Below are 17,654 nucleotides of genomic sequence, written 5' to 3'. Positions count from 1 at the left end.
ATACTCGTTTGTACCTTCCGTTTGCATCGGTAGCTATAAGAAGCTATTACTTTACGTACTTAAGAAGGGAGGATACATGCAATACCAACTGAACACACTCAAACCTTGAATACGTATTCAACCTTGCGTCATTATACCTGTGATACCAACATGCATGACGGCTGCCCGAATATCTTTTTATTCGTTTCGGCTCGTATGCTTTAACGATAATCAATCCGGTTTAATTATCACCTGCACTAAATCTAAAATAGGCTCCGTCATAGGGCTCTTATTTTCCGGCTGACTCCGGTCCGGCCTCGACTCTCGTCGCTACTCGAATCGCATAGCTACGCTACCAGCTAGCTATAGCAGTCTGTACCTGCTTGACTCCCCTTTGTGGTTTTCCTTTGACAAGAGATTTTCTTTTATTGTGATCCATCTTATTTGTAAGGGAAGGGCGCTTACGATAATAGCTTTTACTATAGCATTATGAATTGCTTTCTAAGGCCTTCTCGTATATAACTTCTTAGCTTAGCACGTCGCCGTACCCCATGGGAGGTCCGAGGGCGGACTTAATGGTGGGGGGGGGACCAGGTTATGTAGAAAGAATGATATTTTGAAGTTCTCTTTGGTGGAAGAAATCTATGTACTCCCTTAGCGTCCACGTGCTCTTAATAAGCTTAGCAGCCTTAAGTTATTACATGACCTTATCCTATAAGGTTTTCGCCTCGAAAATCTTTTTTTTACTAAATGCTTATTGCTTATTATTCTTTTTGAAAGAATTCTAAACTCCGTTAAAGTATCGTTGCTTAACTCTTATAATTCCTTTTTTCATTTGCTTTTTAATTTTCTTTATATTAATATTAATATTCCTTAATAACTCTTATTAAAATCTTTAAACCTTATTTTTTCTTTATTTTCTTATTCTTTTTAATATCTTGCGATCGTTTTAATCAATTTCTTTTTCTCTTTCTTTTTTTCCTTAAGCTCCGATAGCAATAAGTATTTTAAAATTCTAGCTGTCGGCAATCTCTTTTCTTTTTTTATTATTGAATAAAAGGTCCGCAGGTAAAATAGCTTTAGTTGATCTATATAAAAGTGTCGTAATATCGGTTTTTTATTAATCTGCTTTAAAATATAAAATCTTTTATATTCACTTTTTAAGCTTGATACTTTAAAAAGGCTTTTTTAAAATGGTCTGAGATTTTAGCTAGCTGCTTTTAAATTACATAGCATTATTAAAGATCTTAATAGCAAGCTCCGGACTTTTTAAAAAAATAGTTTTTTTAAAAAAACCTTTTTAAACGTATTCATTAATGATCTCGAGACTCGTGCTTCGCGATCTATTTTAAAATAGCGTTCTTTTAATCTTCCGTCTTTATTAAGTTTGCTGTTTATAATTCGTTTAAAAAAGTTTTATTTAAAAGTGTTTCGTAAATGATCTTCGCATAATAAGCTAGAAAAGTTAAGTCTATCGCTATATTAAAAGTATATCTTCGATGGATCTTAAATAATAAGTACTTTAAATAAAAGATATTATTCGCGTTCGTTACAAATATCACTTTTTTAAACTTATTTTTAAACGCTCTTTTAGTTTTCGCTATCGCTTTTTATTGTCACTAACGGTGACCCAAGATAAATTCTAATAGTTGTGGTGATAGTTAATCATCTAATCACGTAAGACTATTCTATACCGGTCTAGCAGGATTTCTAAGCGTGCTAAGACTTTTATTTTATGTTAATCTATTAAACTTTTTTCGAAAAGGGTCGGCTCGCATTAAAGAAAGAAAAGGGATTAAAGTAACTCCGACGCTAAAATATTAATGCAAACGCGTCTTTTACTTCGTAGATCAATTAATTAGTTAATAACTACGCGTTTATTAATTATACCGACCACTTGCTTAACGCTTTATATTGTTACAGCTTTTATTTTTTACGATATAAAAACTCAAGTTTATTACTTTAAAAGGTGCTCTTTTAAAGCTAAAGAATAATCTATTATTTTATTTTAAGATAATAGTCAAAGCAAAGTATTTCGTACTTATAATGATTGTAAGCGTAAAAATAATATGTACAAAACTTTATATAAATCAAAGCGTTAATTAAAACTCGATTTAAACTTATCTTTATTAAAGAAACCTCGAGGTCGACTTCGACGCGCTTTAATTGCAGCTTTTTTTTTACGAGCTCCTTTACGAAAACTACGCTTATTACGATATTTACTATTAAAGCTTAATCACTTTTACTTTACGCAGCGTACTTTTCGCAAATACTTTTATAGATTTTCTTTTTTATTGCGGCGTACTTTAAACAAACTATTTTTTTTACGCGATCTTGCAGTTCGGCTTAGCTCGCTTTCGCTTTTTTTACGATGATATATTAATGCTACGCGTAAGCTCGCTCGAAGTAGTAGCATAAATAATTTTAGCGAAGATATATATAATAATTTTATACGTAAGCTAGCGCTAAAGAGCATAAGTAAGTCTTTTTAGCTAAGTTACTAGAGTTATTAATGTTATTAAGGTTTCGATTTTACGGCTTAGCGCGTTTAAGATTTAAGTTTTAGCGAAGATATATACGGTTTTATACGTAAGCTTGCTTAAGATAATATAAGTAATAGCATAAGTAAGTCATCTGAGCTAAGTTATTAAAGTTATTAAAGTTATTAATATTATTAAGCTTTCGATTTTATAGCTTAACGCATTTAAGATTTAAGTTTTATTAAAAGTTTATATAAAAGTATATACGATGGTTTTATGCGTAAGCTTGCTTGAAGTAGTAATATAAGTGGTTTTAACGGAGATACACTTAATAATTTTATGCGTAAGCTAGCGCTAAAAAGCATAAATAAGTTTTTTTAGTTAAGTTATTAAAGTTATTAATATTATTAAAGTTTCGATTTTACGGCTTAGCGCGTTTAAGATTTAGGTTTTAACGAAGATATATACGGTTTTATACGTAAGCTTGCTTAAGGTAGCATAAGTAATAGTATAAGTAAGTACTTTTAGCTAAGTTATTAAAGTTATTAAAGTTATTAAAGTTATCAAGGTTTCGATTTTACGGCTTAGCACGTGTAAGATTTAAGTTTTATTAAAGGTTTATACGGTTTTATACGTAAACCGTCGTAAAGTAGTATAAGTAAGTTCTTTCGATTAAATTATTAAAGTTATTAAAGTTCTTAAAATTATTAATTTGCTAAAGCTCACTTTTTCCGAATCAGCGCATTAGATTTGTAGCAGAGTTTAAAGCTTTTTAAAGAAGCTTAAGCGGTTTAAGTATATTACTTAAGTTACCAGGGCAAAGGACCAAGTTCTCTGTAGTGTCACCAACGGGCTAATTACTCATTAGTATATTATTAAATTAGATTTTTATAAAATTAATAATTAGCCCGTTGATAATATTATATCGGACTTTATCTTTTGCTAAATATCAAACTTATTAAATAGATCGTAAAATAAAAGTAAATATATATAAAAGTATTATTATATTAAAAACTATCGAGTTTATAATTTATTATAAGAAGGAGATCCTTTTAAACCTTTTTTTATTACTTATCTTTTCATTTTTATACCGAGGAGACCCCGGACCCTTTTTATTACTTATAATTATATATTTACTTATATTACGAAAATATTAAAAGTTATAGAAGTTATAAAAGTTATAGAAGTTACAAAAGTTATAAAAATTATAAAAGTTATAAAAGTTATAAAAATTACAAAAGTTATCATCGAGTTTATATTTTATTATAAAAAGGAGACCCTTTTAAACCCTTCTTTATTATTCATCTTTTTATTTTTATACCGGGGAGACCCCGGACCCCTTTTATTACTCATAATTATATATTTACTTATATTACGAAAATATTAAAAGTTATAGAAGTTATAAAAGTTATAGAAGTTATAAAAGTTATAGAAGTTATAAAAGTTATAGAAGTTATAAAAGTTATAAAAGTTATAAAAGTTATAAAAGTTATAAAAGTTATAAAAGTTATAAAAGTTATAAAAGTTATAAAGGTTATAAAAGTTATAAAGGTTATAAAAGTTATAAAAGCTATAAGATCATATAAGTCACAAAAGTTATAAGAGTTATTAAGTCTAAGAATATGTATTAAAAAAGGTCTAAACTCGAATCTTTAACTTAGCTATAAGAGGTGCACTTAGAAGAAAGAGAAGAAAAGGGAGAAGGAGGTCTCGAGCAAGAGAAAAGGGTCCAACTTTACGTTTCTTACGTAGGCTCTTCTTAAACGCAATACACTTTCGAAAAGACTATCGACATCAAGCATACGCATCTTTCGAATTAAATATCTATGCTTTAGCAGCCGAAGAGTATGCTTAGCACTCTTGGCGGGTAGCGGCGCACGCATCGCAAGGCGGGTCTATTAGCTTACTTTTATATATTTGTATTAGCTTAAGGTTGCTAGAAAATAAAAGAAAGTAATTATTATAATTCGGTCTTTATAATACGGCCGACGTGGTCGATAATAGCACGGCGAAAAAAGAAGAGCTTTAATAAGTCCGATTGCTTATACGATTATTATATGCTTATAACGGAAAGCGTATATAAGTCTTTGTTCTTTTTTTAAGTAGTCTAAGCTTAAGGAAGCCGCGCAAACCCGGCAGTCGATTAAGCTTGTTCAAGCTAAGCCTTAATAAAAAAGGTCTTTTTACTAACGGCCGGCGAAGACGCAAACATTTATTGATTTAATTAATAAGCATTAATAAAGGATATGAAATATACTTACGCTTATGCTCTATTATAAAAGTAAGATCGGTCTAAAGCTTATAAAGCGAAAGGTAACAAATAGCGTAGCAAAGGAAGGTACGGCGGCGGCGAAGAATATAAAAGCCGAAGCGAAGCTAAGAGCCGGAACGCTAATAAAAATCGATAGCGCGGGAAAGACGAAAAGAAAAAAGGAAAGAAAGCGAAAGATTATTAGCTCATTTATATCGTCGTCTTCGAATCTATATATATATGTAATTAGCGTAAGTAACTCGAATGTATTATTTAATCTTAAGATGATTTACATTGCGAGCTTAGAATCTTTTATCACTTTATTTTTTTCTACTTTCTTTTCGACTTTTCTTATTGCTAAATCTATAACAAAGAAAAAGAGAAAGAGAAGAAAAAGCAAAGCAGCAGCAAAGACGGCGAAGACGGCGGAGACGGCGAAGACGATATAAAAGGAAGAAAAAGAAAAAGAGCGAGAGATCATTAGCTCATTCTTATCATTATTATCGTCTTAATTAAATCTATATATAATATTAGCGTAAGTAGTTAAAGTGCATTACTTATCACTTATATTGCGAGCTTAACTAAAGCAACAAGCAAAGCAAAAGGTAAAGCTTGTTAAAGGAAAAGGAAGGGGTATAAAAGCAGCTACTACTACTTGCGAAGTAGTTGTACTTGCCGCTTATAGGCCGGATCCGGCCGACTTACCCGCTTTATATAAGGTCCGTCTTGAAAATTACGCTAACGGAATGAGATCATATTGCTAATATAGCTGTAGTTGTAATTGTAATTGCAGTTAGCGTTAAAGTTGATATTAAGGTTAAAGTTGAAGTTGATATTAACGTTAATATTAAAGTTAAGAAAAATATTTAAGTTATAATAAATATTGAAAAGTGATAGACGAATTCACTTTTTAAAAAGGTTCGTACTTAGCCAAATTCTTACACTTGCCGTATTCGTCGGTATAGCAATATTTCTATATAATATTTTATATAGTAGCTTATAATTCTTGTAACTCTTGTAACTCTTGTAACTCTTGTAACTCTTGTAACTCTTGTAACTCTTGTAACTCCTGTAACTCTTATAACTCTTTTAGCTCTTGTAACTCTTGTAATATAATTAAATTTTCGCTTTTGCTAAATCTATCGGCTTAGCATACATAATCATACAAAATTATCAACGTTATAAAAGTTATAAAAGTTATAAAGGTTATAGAGGTTATAATTGATTCGGCGTAATTAAACGTACAATCTAAATATATTATTTACTTTTAATCAATTGTTAATAGCTATACAACTTCTTTTGATAATAAACTATTCTTGTATATCTTACAATTCGTTAAGCTTATACTCTTTTATAGCTATCAATCGGTAAGACTTAAGCTCGATCTGTTTATAAGCTTTTAAACTTTGCAATGCTTCTTTTACTTGCTTATCTGATATCTACAAGCGCTAAAAGGTGTGCTTATTACGATAATTATAATAAGTATATAAGTTGTCGAGCTCTTTTTACGAGAATATACTTAAACAGCTTTAGTAAAGTTCGTCTGCTAATTTAGCTATATATTCCGATATTATCATATCTGCTAAGTTGCTAACTAAACCTTTTCGAGCTATATCTCGAATAGAATATTTCTTAGCTAGCTTGTTGCGTCGTTAATAATAGCAATCTAAGTAAATAATAAATCGTAAACTAGTGTTTAAGATAAAGAAGTATAGTAATAGGCGGAAGCTGCTGCATTTAATGCATTCGATTTTAATAAGTCTTTTAAGTAGCTAAGCAAGTGCGAAAAGCGTAAGACGCGGTAGAGATTAATAAATCGTATCTATGCTTAGCTTAAAAGTCGAAAAGAATAAAAGAAAAAGCAAATCTAACGCTAATTCTAATGCTTTTACTTTAGCTATGATTTTATTAAATTGCTCGATCTGCTTAAATGCGCGGTGTACTTCGGGATCGTCGTATATTTTCTTGTCTTTATACGTCGTATATATAAACTTAGAAAGATCTATAAGTATAATATCTTAGCTTTCTTTTTTGTTTACTTCGCTTTGTTATTTGCTTTAGGTATCATCTTGTGTCTTATTATTGCTTTAAGCATTATCTTGTGTCTTATCATTGCTTTAAGCATTATTTTGTATATTATTATTGCTTTAAGCATTATTATTAGTTTGTTAGCTGCTTTAAGCATCGATGAATCCTTCGAAGTTGATCTTATTTATAATGCGGGTCATTTCGTCGTCATTACCGAAGAGATCGAGTGACTTATATCGCTGGCGTAGCAAGCTAAATGATGGTGCTATAAAGGCGCGTAGTAAGGTTGCGTAATAAAGGTCGTTTAATAAAAGAATTTTTGCTAGTAGTATAATAGCCTCTTTTTCTTTTTTTTTAATATTTCTTTCTTCTTTAATATCGCTTTTTTTTTTAATATCGCTTTCTTCTTTAATCTCTCTTTCTTTAATCTCTTTTTCTTTAATCTCTCTTTCTTTAATTTCTCTTTTATTAATCTCTTTTTTTTTAATCTCCTTTTTATCAAGCTTTTCTTTTTCAGTATAGTTGATAGTATTTTATGTTTTTTGCTTCGTATTTATAATAGCAATAAGAAAGGCGATAAATGATTTATTGTTATGTATTGTTTAATTTCGGTATATCGTAAAAGCAGAGTGTTTAAATATAAGGAAATTATTATACTAAGGCTAAGTGCACGTGCAAATAAGCCTTTGTTTGAATTAAGCGAGGTATAAAAGCTTTTTATTGGTTCTTATAACTTTTATAACTCTAGTAACTTTTGTAACTTTTATAACTTTTGTAACTTTTGTAACTTTTGTAACTTTTGTAACTTTTGTAACTTTTATAACTTTTGTAACTTTTGCAACTTTTATAGCTTATATAATATATATATATTTATACGTTTTACAACCGTTATGCAAGCTGACCTCGATACATATGATCTGTGTCTCGATCAATACTAGTATTAGTAGACTTCTTTTTGAACCGACAAAAATCAAACATATTCTTAAATATAACCTTCGCTAAAGTCTTTATTTTAAAAGCTAAAATATAATATAGCTTATAAGCAAACTCAGCCTTAGCTTAGCTAATTATTGCTTTGATTAAGGAAATTCCTTAACTCTTGTATACCGTGATTGCGTAAGCTACGCGGAGAAGCAATTGCCGACGATTGCAAAGCTTATTATCGTAAAAAAAGTCTCGATTTACGGTAAATATTAAGAACTATTTAGTATTTTCGAAAGTAAGACTAATATAATCCTCGATCTCTATCATAATGCTTTGTAGCAGTTCTTTACGTAGTTTAGCTTTTGCTTCTTAGAAGATATCTTTAACTATTCTTATAGATCTATTGATTATTTTCATTTTTATCTAGAGATTTTGATTCAATATTACTTTAGCTTTAATATATATATTAATGCTTTGCTTTAAGCCTTTAGCTTCTTTTTAATTAGCGTTATAAGCTTTCGCGCTGCTCGTATTCTTTGACTTGAGTCTTAAGATAAGCGCGTTTAGCTTTTTTAACTGCTTGTAGTTATATTCTTTAACTTTCGCGTTCGTAAAGTAAATATAAAAGGCATCTTTAAAAGAATCTTTATTAGCCGGCCGGATATTCATTTTGGCTCGAGATATAAAGAGTTTTTAGCTGTCTATCGAAAGGTTATTTTCTCGGAGTTTTAAAAGTGCTTTACGGAAATTAATAGCTTTTAAAGACTCGCTTTCTTGACGCATAATAACTTTAAATCGAATGGTTTTGTTGAATAATTAATAAAAAGATTGACCGATCTTTTGTTTCGGCGAAAGGTTGTAAGTTATAAATAAAGACTTCTTTTTAATTAATAGTAACTAGTAAAAATCATTACAAAAGTAAATACTCAAACTTTTAAATAGCTCTTAAGATTCAAGGAAAATCTAAGTATAGCGTTTTTGAATTCGAGCGAAGTCTTTTAGATTAATCATTGACTTTTTATTAATAATTAAATACTTGTAGTCTTTGAATTTCGCTTAGAAAGTCTAGAAGGTAGCAAGAGAATTATTTATAGTATAGTGTTTGATTAGTAGCGCTAATAAAGAATGTAATGTAGCTCTTGCAATGCTAAAAGCAGCAATACCTATAAGCGCTGCTCGGATGATTAGATTTGGCTTGCTAGCTTCGTTTGCTATATCTTAGAGCTAGACGCAAGTAGCTAGAATAAAGTAGGTTTTGCTTATGCTAGCTTTGCTATCGAGATAAATTAGCAGCTGTAAAAGAGGTTGGTTTAATAATATTATAGTATAGTGATCTATTATAGAATAGTAGAACTTCTTTTGCTTATCGGAAAGTCTTTTAAGGTTATAACTTCGAGTAGCGCTAACCCGCATATTAAACACTTTTGTAGCAGCTTTTTAATCTCGGATATAAGTTAATAGAATGTTGTATTTGCTAATATATGAATCTTAATTATAAGTTAGATCTTTAAGCTGGTTCGATATATCGTCTTCGTTTATAAGCATAATACAAGAGTTCCGAGGGTTGCGCAAATTTTATTCTTCTTTTGCGTTAATATTATTACGGTCTCGAGGCTCAAGCCTTTTTATATCGTATTTATCGTTTAAATTAGCTTTATCTGCTTCGTTAGTTATAAAAAGAAGATCGTAATAGTCTAGCGAATGTAAAGAATCGCTATAAAGATCTCGACAAAAGCGCTTGCACGCGCTATACGCAAGAGCAAATGTTGCATGCTTTTCTTCGGTAATATTAGTAAATAGATCGCTTTTTGTCTGATAAAAGTAATGCAATATTAAGTAAGTACGCGAGTTGTGTTTATAATCGTTATAGACTTTAATGTTTAAGTATTAAAGATAATAATTAATAATTTAAAGCTTGCTTTTTCGTATAAAATTCTTTTTTTAATATGTGTAGATGTCGTATACTTTAAAGAAATCTAAAAGAGTAACATCTTTAATACGATCAAGGCGTTGTCGATAACGCTAAAAGTTAGAAAGTTTAGGTTTTAATCTATTCTTATTCAACTTTATTTAATGCTTTTTGTTTTCATTTAGTTTGTAGTTTAAATTAATAAAGTTCCGAATAGATTTGGTTAAATCGAGCTCAAGAAGCAAGTGATAAACCTCTTAAGCGCTATAATCCTTTTTTCTTAATAACTTATTAATTATCTTAAAGATTAGCGAAAGGGCCGGAGCTTTAGCATTGATGTGTTCTAGCATTATATTAATAATATCTTTATAAGAGTCGGATTCTTTTTTATGCTTAAAGCAATATTTAAAGGCGTACTTTAAGAGACTTTTAAGGCTAAAGACAAGCTGTATATCCGTGTTAGCTAACTAGCTTAATACAAAAACAAGTGAAAAAAGGTTTTGTAAAAGATGATTGCGTTAAGCGGCAAACTAATACTTCCGAAGATTTATTTTCCGATTATAATTAGCTGTCGGCTGTATAAAGCGCTTATAATAGAATTTGTAAAAAAAGACTCTTGTATCTTTGTTTTTGCGTAAATAATATTTAGTTAAATAAACGCGGTGGATTTGCATTCGATTAATTAACGTAATAAGTTGATCGACCGTATTTTTAATTATATTAAAAAGTAAAAAAGTCGGGTTTTGCAGATTTAGCAAACGAATCGCATTAAAGTTATAAGCGGTGATATAATCTTTTTAAAAGCTGACGAAGTTTAAAATACGAAAGTAATCGTCTTTTTTAAAGTTCATATTAAGTCTAAGCTCGCTCGCATCGTTCGGTCTGCTTTTTAATTAAAATATACCGTGAATATAGCTCGAGCTACGATCTTGCTACTTTTATCGCGCTTAAAAATTAATATACAGCAAATAATGACTTAAGATGTCTTGTAAAAAAGCTTGCTAACGGATATAAATATAATAAGCAATGATAGCCGGGTTTTTTTAAATATTGTTTTATATTATCTTAGCTCGCTTAGCTTGGTTAACGGCCTTGTATTTATTATATTAAAGAAGATAGCGCTAAAGGTCTTTTTATTGCATGTCCGCAATACTTTATATAAGAAAAGCTGTTATAGCGTTTAGCTAAGACTTGGCTAATGCTTTTAGCTGATAGCCTTGCTTTTTTTAAAAAAGACGAGTGTTATTAATAGCTTGCTTATAGCGTACGATTTAATTAAGAAGGGCTAGCTGCTTTTTTAATTGATCTCGCAAACTATTAATACTTAAGTCTTTAATATCTTTCCGAGACTTAATAAAGTAAGAAGATACTTTTACGACTTTAAGACGTATTAGAATATTAAAAAAGTAAAACCGGAAACGAGAGTAGGTTGCAAAACGCTTATCGCGGTACTTTATTAAGTGTTTAGTATAATCTTTTATACTAACTTTTCGGAGTCGTTAAGTATAGAAATCGCTTGCGCCGGTAAAGAAGAATATAAGAAAAGCTAAATTAAAGAGCTTTTGATTAAGCTTTAGCTTAAAGATTAAGATAGACCGTTAGCTTAAAGCAAAAGCAAAAATATGTTGCTTCGATGCAAGTTTATTGATTTAAGCAAAGAGCTGATTGGATTCCGTAGTATTTAGATTCAAATTAAGAACTGTAGTCTTTAAAAGAAGACGCTTTTGATTATTAAGTAAATCATCGTTAGCATTTAAGTGATCCTTTATATTAAGTAAAGCATCTTTATCGTTTGTAAAAGCTTTATTTTCGCTCGAATTTTCTTTAAGATTACCGCGAGCTTCTCGGCGTAAGCGGCGTCGTTATTATGCCGATAACTTTATAATTAAAGCCGTTATGCTTAGTAAAAGCTGTTCAAGTTTTTCGTCTTTAATAGTTATGACCCGTCCTTTTATATCTTTATCTACGGGCAAAGAATCTATTAGATCTTAATTTATATTAATATTAATGTACTTAAGATTATTTGCTTTTAAGAAGGTAAGCTAGATATAGATCGCAAAGCGCCGAACTCGGTATTCTTTTTTGAATTGCTTGCTGATCTAAAGGTCTTTATCAGAACCTTTAAGCTTGAGAATAATTACGTTGATCTTTTTAAAAAGCAAAAGAAGGTTTTCAAAGAATTTAGCGTTATTAGAAGCAAAGGTTATTACGTAGCTCGAATATTTATATTAATAGCCGCGGTAGCGCTAAAGCAATATATTAATATATAACGGTAAGATCAACGCTTTTTTTAATGCTAAAAGCTTTAGCAAGTAGTCCGGTACTTTATTTAAGTTTATATTATTGCGAGCTGTTATAAGATAAAGCTGTTTAAAAAGATCCGGTTCTTTAATAGATTTATTACGGCGGTTATATTCGTAATAAATGATATCGCCGCGGACTACTTTTAATTTTATTTCGAATTATTTCTTATTGCAGCAAGAGCAAAAGTCTATTTAAATAGCTTTTATAATCGAGTGAAAATCTTGGATTATCTTTTATTCTTTTTTATTAACTGCCGGCTTATACTCGGTTAAAGTAGTATACGGTTATGATATATTTAAAAGAAAGATAGACTTTTAAAACTAGAACGTGCGGCGGCGTTCTTGTTCGGCTTAAGCAGCTTTTTTAATAGCTTTTCGTTCATCCTTTCGCTAAATGCGGTTCTTTCGTTCGATATTAGCTTAGATCTTTCGAGCTTTACGTGTTTTACGACTTTGTTTTAAGTCGTTTAAGCGATAGCTAGTAACTTTTAAGTCGGATCTAGAATTAAAAGAAAACATTTAGCGGTTCGAAGAGTTTTGTAAAACGCTAGACGATTATAAAAGAGATAAGCTAGAAATTTGTTTTTTAAGACGGCTACGACGCAATTGCAATTTTAATAGAATGCGAATAACAAGTTTCTTTAGACGACCTTTTTGCTTTTTTATTAAAAAGGATAAAAACGAAAGTAAAAGTTTATTATTTTTAAAGTCTTCTTTTTGGTTATTGTTTCGCTATAGTTAATAAGACGGTAATAAAGTACTAGGAACCTTTTTAAAAGAAAACGTGTTATCCGTATTGAGTACATTAAGTAAAAGCAAAGTATATAAGATCAAAACGATAAGCTTAGATCGCAGATTAAAAGAACTTAAGTAGTATTAGTAACTTTAATAACTTAAGTAACTCGAGTAACTTTAGTAACTTAAGTAACTTAAGTAATATATTTAAACCGCTTAAGCTTTTTTAAAAAGCTTTAGACTCTGCTGTAAATCTAATGCGCTGATTCGGAAGAAGTGAGCTTTAGCAAATTAATAACTTTGATAACTTTAATAACTTTAGTAACTTAGTTAGAAAAGCTTACTTATGCTACTTTGCGGCGGCCTGCGTATAAAACCGTATGAACTTTTAATAAAACTCGAATCTTGCACGCGTTAAGCTGTATAATCGAAACCTTAATAACTTTAATAACTCTAGTAACTTTAGTAACTTGGCTAAAAGGACTTACTTATGCTATTATTTATGCTATTACTTATGCTATCACTTATGCTACTTATTTTATTACCTCGGTCAGGTTTACGTACAGAATCATCGTATGTATGTCTATCAAAACCTGAATCTTAAGTGCGTTGAGCCGTAGAATTGAAATCTTAATAATTTTAGCTCTTAAAAAAGCGCGATTTGCTTAAGAATTTAACTTTTAATAAGATTATTGCGTTTTTCGCTGCTCTTTTTACTTTTAAACGATCTTCTTCCGAAAGTATAATCGATAAAATAATTTAGCAAACCTTTATTAGCGAAAGCGCTATTAATTGCTTTTAAGCTACGGTTAGCGTTACGAAAGCTTCGGAAAACTGCTTGATTATAAGTAGCAAGCTTATACCGAAAGCGACGGATAATACGATAAAAAACGAGTTTGCTTCGAAGCTTTAGCGGCTTATTTAAAAAGAAAGTAATATCTTTTTATCTAATAGCGATTTATTTTATAAAGTTACGGGTCGCTTTATTAGTAAAGCGCTTTATCGTAAAAATTTACTTTTTCTTTTTTCTTTTGCTACTTCGACTTATAGCCGAATCATCGGTAAAACAAACTTTATACAAGTTTTTACTCGATTAAAACGGATCTTATACCGAGATACTATTGTTTAGCGGTCTTAGCTCGAACGCTTATTCGAATTCTTTTAAATAATTAAGCTTCAATTGCAAAAGAACGTCCGTAATAATTAAATTAAGTATCGTCGACGCTCCGCGCTTTTAGCATTCGAAGCGCTTTCGATTTAAAAACGGTTTTGCTTTATTCTTATCATCGGCTTTATTTCGACTTTCTTTATAGCCGTATTTTACGGTGTTTTTTAATTTTAATATCTTTTTTTCGATTAGTTTACTCGTAAAGATCAGCGTACTTTACGGACCGCAATCGAAAGTAATACGAAACTTTTTTCGACGGAAATCGGCTTTACTTCGACGTTTAATTAATTATTCTTTAAATACTTTTATTATTATTCGCTAACTTTTAAAGTTATCGTTAATATACTCGAATAATCTTTAATTATTAATACGCAAGTTACATTCGATATAAGTACGGAGATTAGCGTTATTACTTATAACGCCGCAATTAAATTCGAAGTTCTTATAGCTTATAATTAAAAAATAAACCTTCGAATAATCATCGGTTTATTATCGCGCTTTATTAAATACACTAATAATATGTTTATTAATATCGAAAGTGCTACTATCCGTACTTAATTTTACGTTATAGATTCGCTAAAGTTTCGATTTATACTCGGTTACTTTTTTATATGCAAAGCGAAAATCGGTCTTCGATATTTTTTAAACTATAAAAGTAGCTTTGTTATTATTATAATTATTAATCCGTTTACGAGCTAAGTTACTTAAGCTAAAATAAGCGATAAAACGAATCAATACAACGAAGCCGTCGATCGCTTAAAAGAGCAAAGTATAAGCCTTATTTATTACGATAAGTTTTCGAATAGTAGCGGTAGCGATTCGGAAAACTAATAATCGGCTTCGTTAAAAGCGCTAAAGTCGGTATATTAAAAGCTTTTTGCTTTTCGTTTAATTTCGAAAGCGAAACGTTATAACATCGAAAAAACGACGACTTTACTACTTAAAAGCAGTTTATCGATGTTCTTGCTTTTACGAAATACGATCTTTTAATAATTTGTTAAATAAATATCGTTAACACCGATAACTTTATAACTCGTTATTACGATTATATCGATTATTAAAATTCGATACTTTATCGAACTCGAAAAGAGATCTTTTTAAACTCGGCTAAAGTATTCGGCATATATAAAACTAAAGATAAAAAGATCAAGCTAATTGATAAAGCAAACGGCGTAAAACCAGCATTAAGTAATAAAGTTAATTAATATAAGCTATCGAAAGCTAAAGATACGTTATAAAAGCAAATAAAAAAATATAAGCAATACTTTTTTCCGCGCATTATTAATATATCGAAAAGCTTCCGAATCATATTCGAACGCATAACGAACTTAAATATCGATAATACTTTACGGCTTAAAAAAAATGATTTGTTTAAAAAGATGATATTAAATAAAGAAAAATCAATTATATTCGCTTAATAAAAGTGCGATAAGTTTTACGATAACGTTTTACCGCCGACTAAGCTTAAAACCATCTTATATACGGTTTAACAAGCTCTTAACTACTCGTATCCGAAAGCTTTATAGCTTATTATTATTAAAATGCTTTAAAACAAGCTTGATAAAAGAATTTTAAAGTATTGCGAAAGACCGTACCGGAATTAGTAGTTCTTAATAGCTAAAAAGCAGCCGGGCTAATATAAACTTATCAACTTAGCAACTTTATTTAATACAATTACACGGAAAGACGTTAATCTACTTTTAATTATAAATGAATTTGCTAAAGAGTTTTCTAGTTGCTAGATAGCTAGCTTAATCGACTTTTATTCGAGCTATGATTAGCAAATACTTTATTAATCAAGTAAAAACCTTACGGCTTTTTTTATATCGCTAAATCTCTTTCGATACATTATCTTTTCGCAAAGTGTTATAAACTCGATAGCTTAATTCGTTCGAATAATCAATTTTATTTTAAAGCTTTTGCAACTTAAAGTCTTTATACCGTTTATCGACGATATTAAAGTAAAAAGATTATAAACAAACTATTCCGACGAAAAAGCACTTTCGAGTATACGCCGATTCGTGCTCGAATATATTTAAAACATCGATAAGACTTTAAAACGGATTAAACGCGTTAATGCTATAATCGAAAAAAAAATTATAATTCTATCGAGATAAAATAAATGTAATAAGATTCGTATGCAATTCGAAAAGTCGAGAATCCGCTGCGGATAAAGTTATTAAAATTAATAATTAAAAAACTTTTAAAAACGTTATTAAAGTTAAAAGATTTTTAAGCTTTTGCTTTTATTTCCGTATTTAAATTAAAAGATTCGCATATATTGCTAACTTTTTTTATAACTTTATAAAAAAAGATATAGATTAGCAATAAACCGAAGCGCATTCGAAAGCTATACGAATGCTATAAAACGCTTTAACGACGGCTTCGGTTTTAATTAAGATCGATTACGAAAACTAAAATAAAAAAATAATAATAAGAACGAACGTTAACTTAAAAAGATAAAAAGAATATATCGGCTAACGCAAGATTACTTTTAATAAAGTGCAACCGGCTCGATACGAGTTTAAAGCTTAAACGAAAGCAAAACGAAACTATAACGCTATTAAACGAAAATGCCGCGAAGTACTTAAAGTCTTTAAGAAACTTAAGCTATAAATTATCGAAGTACATTTTATTTTCGAGACTAACGTTAAAGTGCTCGTTGCTTAGCTTCGACGAAAAGCTATCGATATATCTTTAGCTTTGATTATACGTTAATTAATTTAAATTAATCTTTTCGATTTTAAAATTTAATATATCTTCGATAAAAATTACATCGCTATCGATGCATTATCGAAACGGCTACGGCACTTCGATGATTTAAGCGAAAAGAACAAGAATAAGTTCGATAATAGTTTGCTAACCGACTTAAGACTTATTAAAACTCGAAACGGCTTTAAAGAACTTTTAACGGACTTTTTAATAAATATTCGCTAATTTATTTTTAAAAATATATTTTAACGCTTGAAAAAAGCGGAGAATGTAAACTTAAACGAATTTAACGACGATTACGATTACGAAAGCCTTTTAAACTTAATCGAATACTTTTCGAAATCAATTCGAATAACTATTTTTTTAACGACTTTACGAAGACTTAAAAACTTAAATAAAATAAAATGCCGTAAGTTTGAAAGAAAAGCTATTAAATACAAAGTGAACGATAAAAAGCTTTAAAGACTTTCGACGAAAAGTCTTTTTTTCCGATTAATAATCGATAAGCTTTCGATTAAAACAGATATTATTACGGCTTATTACGATAAAAGTAATTATAAAAATCGTAAATCAACTTATTATCGTGTTTCTTAATATTACTTTTAAAATAAATGCTATACGAACGTTAAACGATTCGTTAAAACTTATAAAGAATGCTAACATCGAGCAACTAATAAGCTCGAAGAACTATTGCACTTTATTCGATTTAATAACTTAATAAAACGCTAAGTTATCGATATCATTTATTTATTTGTACGCAATAGCAAAAGCTATTTAATTATCATTAAAAATAATATAAGTAAATAAGTCGAAGCGAAAGCGATTCAGACTCAAGACTCGCTTTCGATAGCTAAGTTTATTTAAAAAGATATTATCTGCCGCTATAAGATTTTCTTTTAATTAATAATCGACGAAGGTTTAAAGTTTAAAAAAAAAATAATCGACTTGCTTAATAATTAAGAAATCAATCGAATCGTAATCTTAATATATTACTTTTAAGCAAATAAAATAATAAAACGCGGCTACGGACTAATTAAAAACGCATTAAGTAAGCTTAAAAGCACCGATTAAATTGCGTAACTGCTAGCCGTCTTATTCGTCGACCGCACTTCGGTATATACTTTTACCGGATTCATTTCTTTTTATATAATATACAATAAAAAAG

The sequence above is a fragment of the Drepanopeziza brunnea genome (genome assembly GCF_022702325.1).
Source record: "Drepanopeziza brunnea f. sp. 'multigermtubi' strain 214-2 chromosome Unknown ctg12, whole genome shotgun sequence".
In the NCBI taxonomy this organism is placed as follows: Eukaryota; Fungi; Ascomycota; class Leotiomycetes; order Helotiales; family Drepanopezizaceae; genus Drepanopeziza; species Drepanopeziza brunnea.
This window is presented reverse-complemented; position numbering follows the sequence as displayed.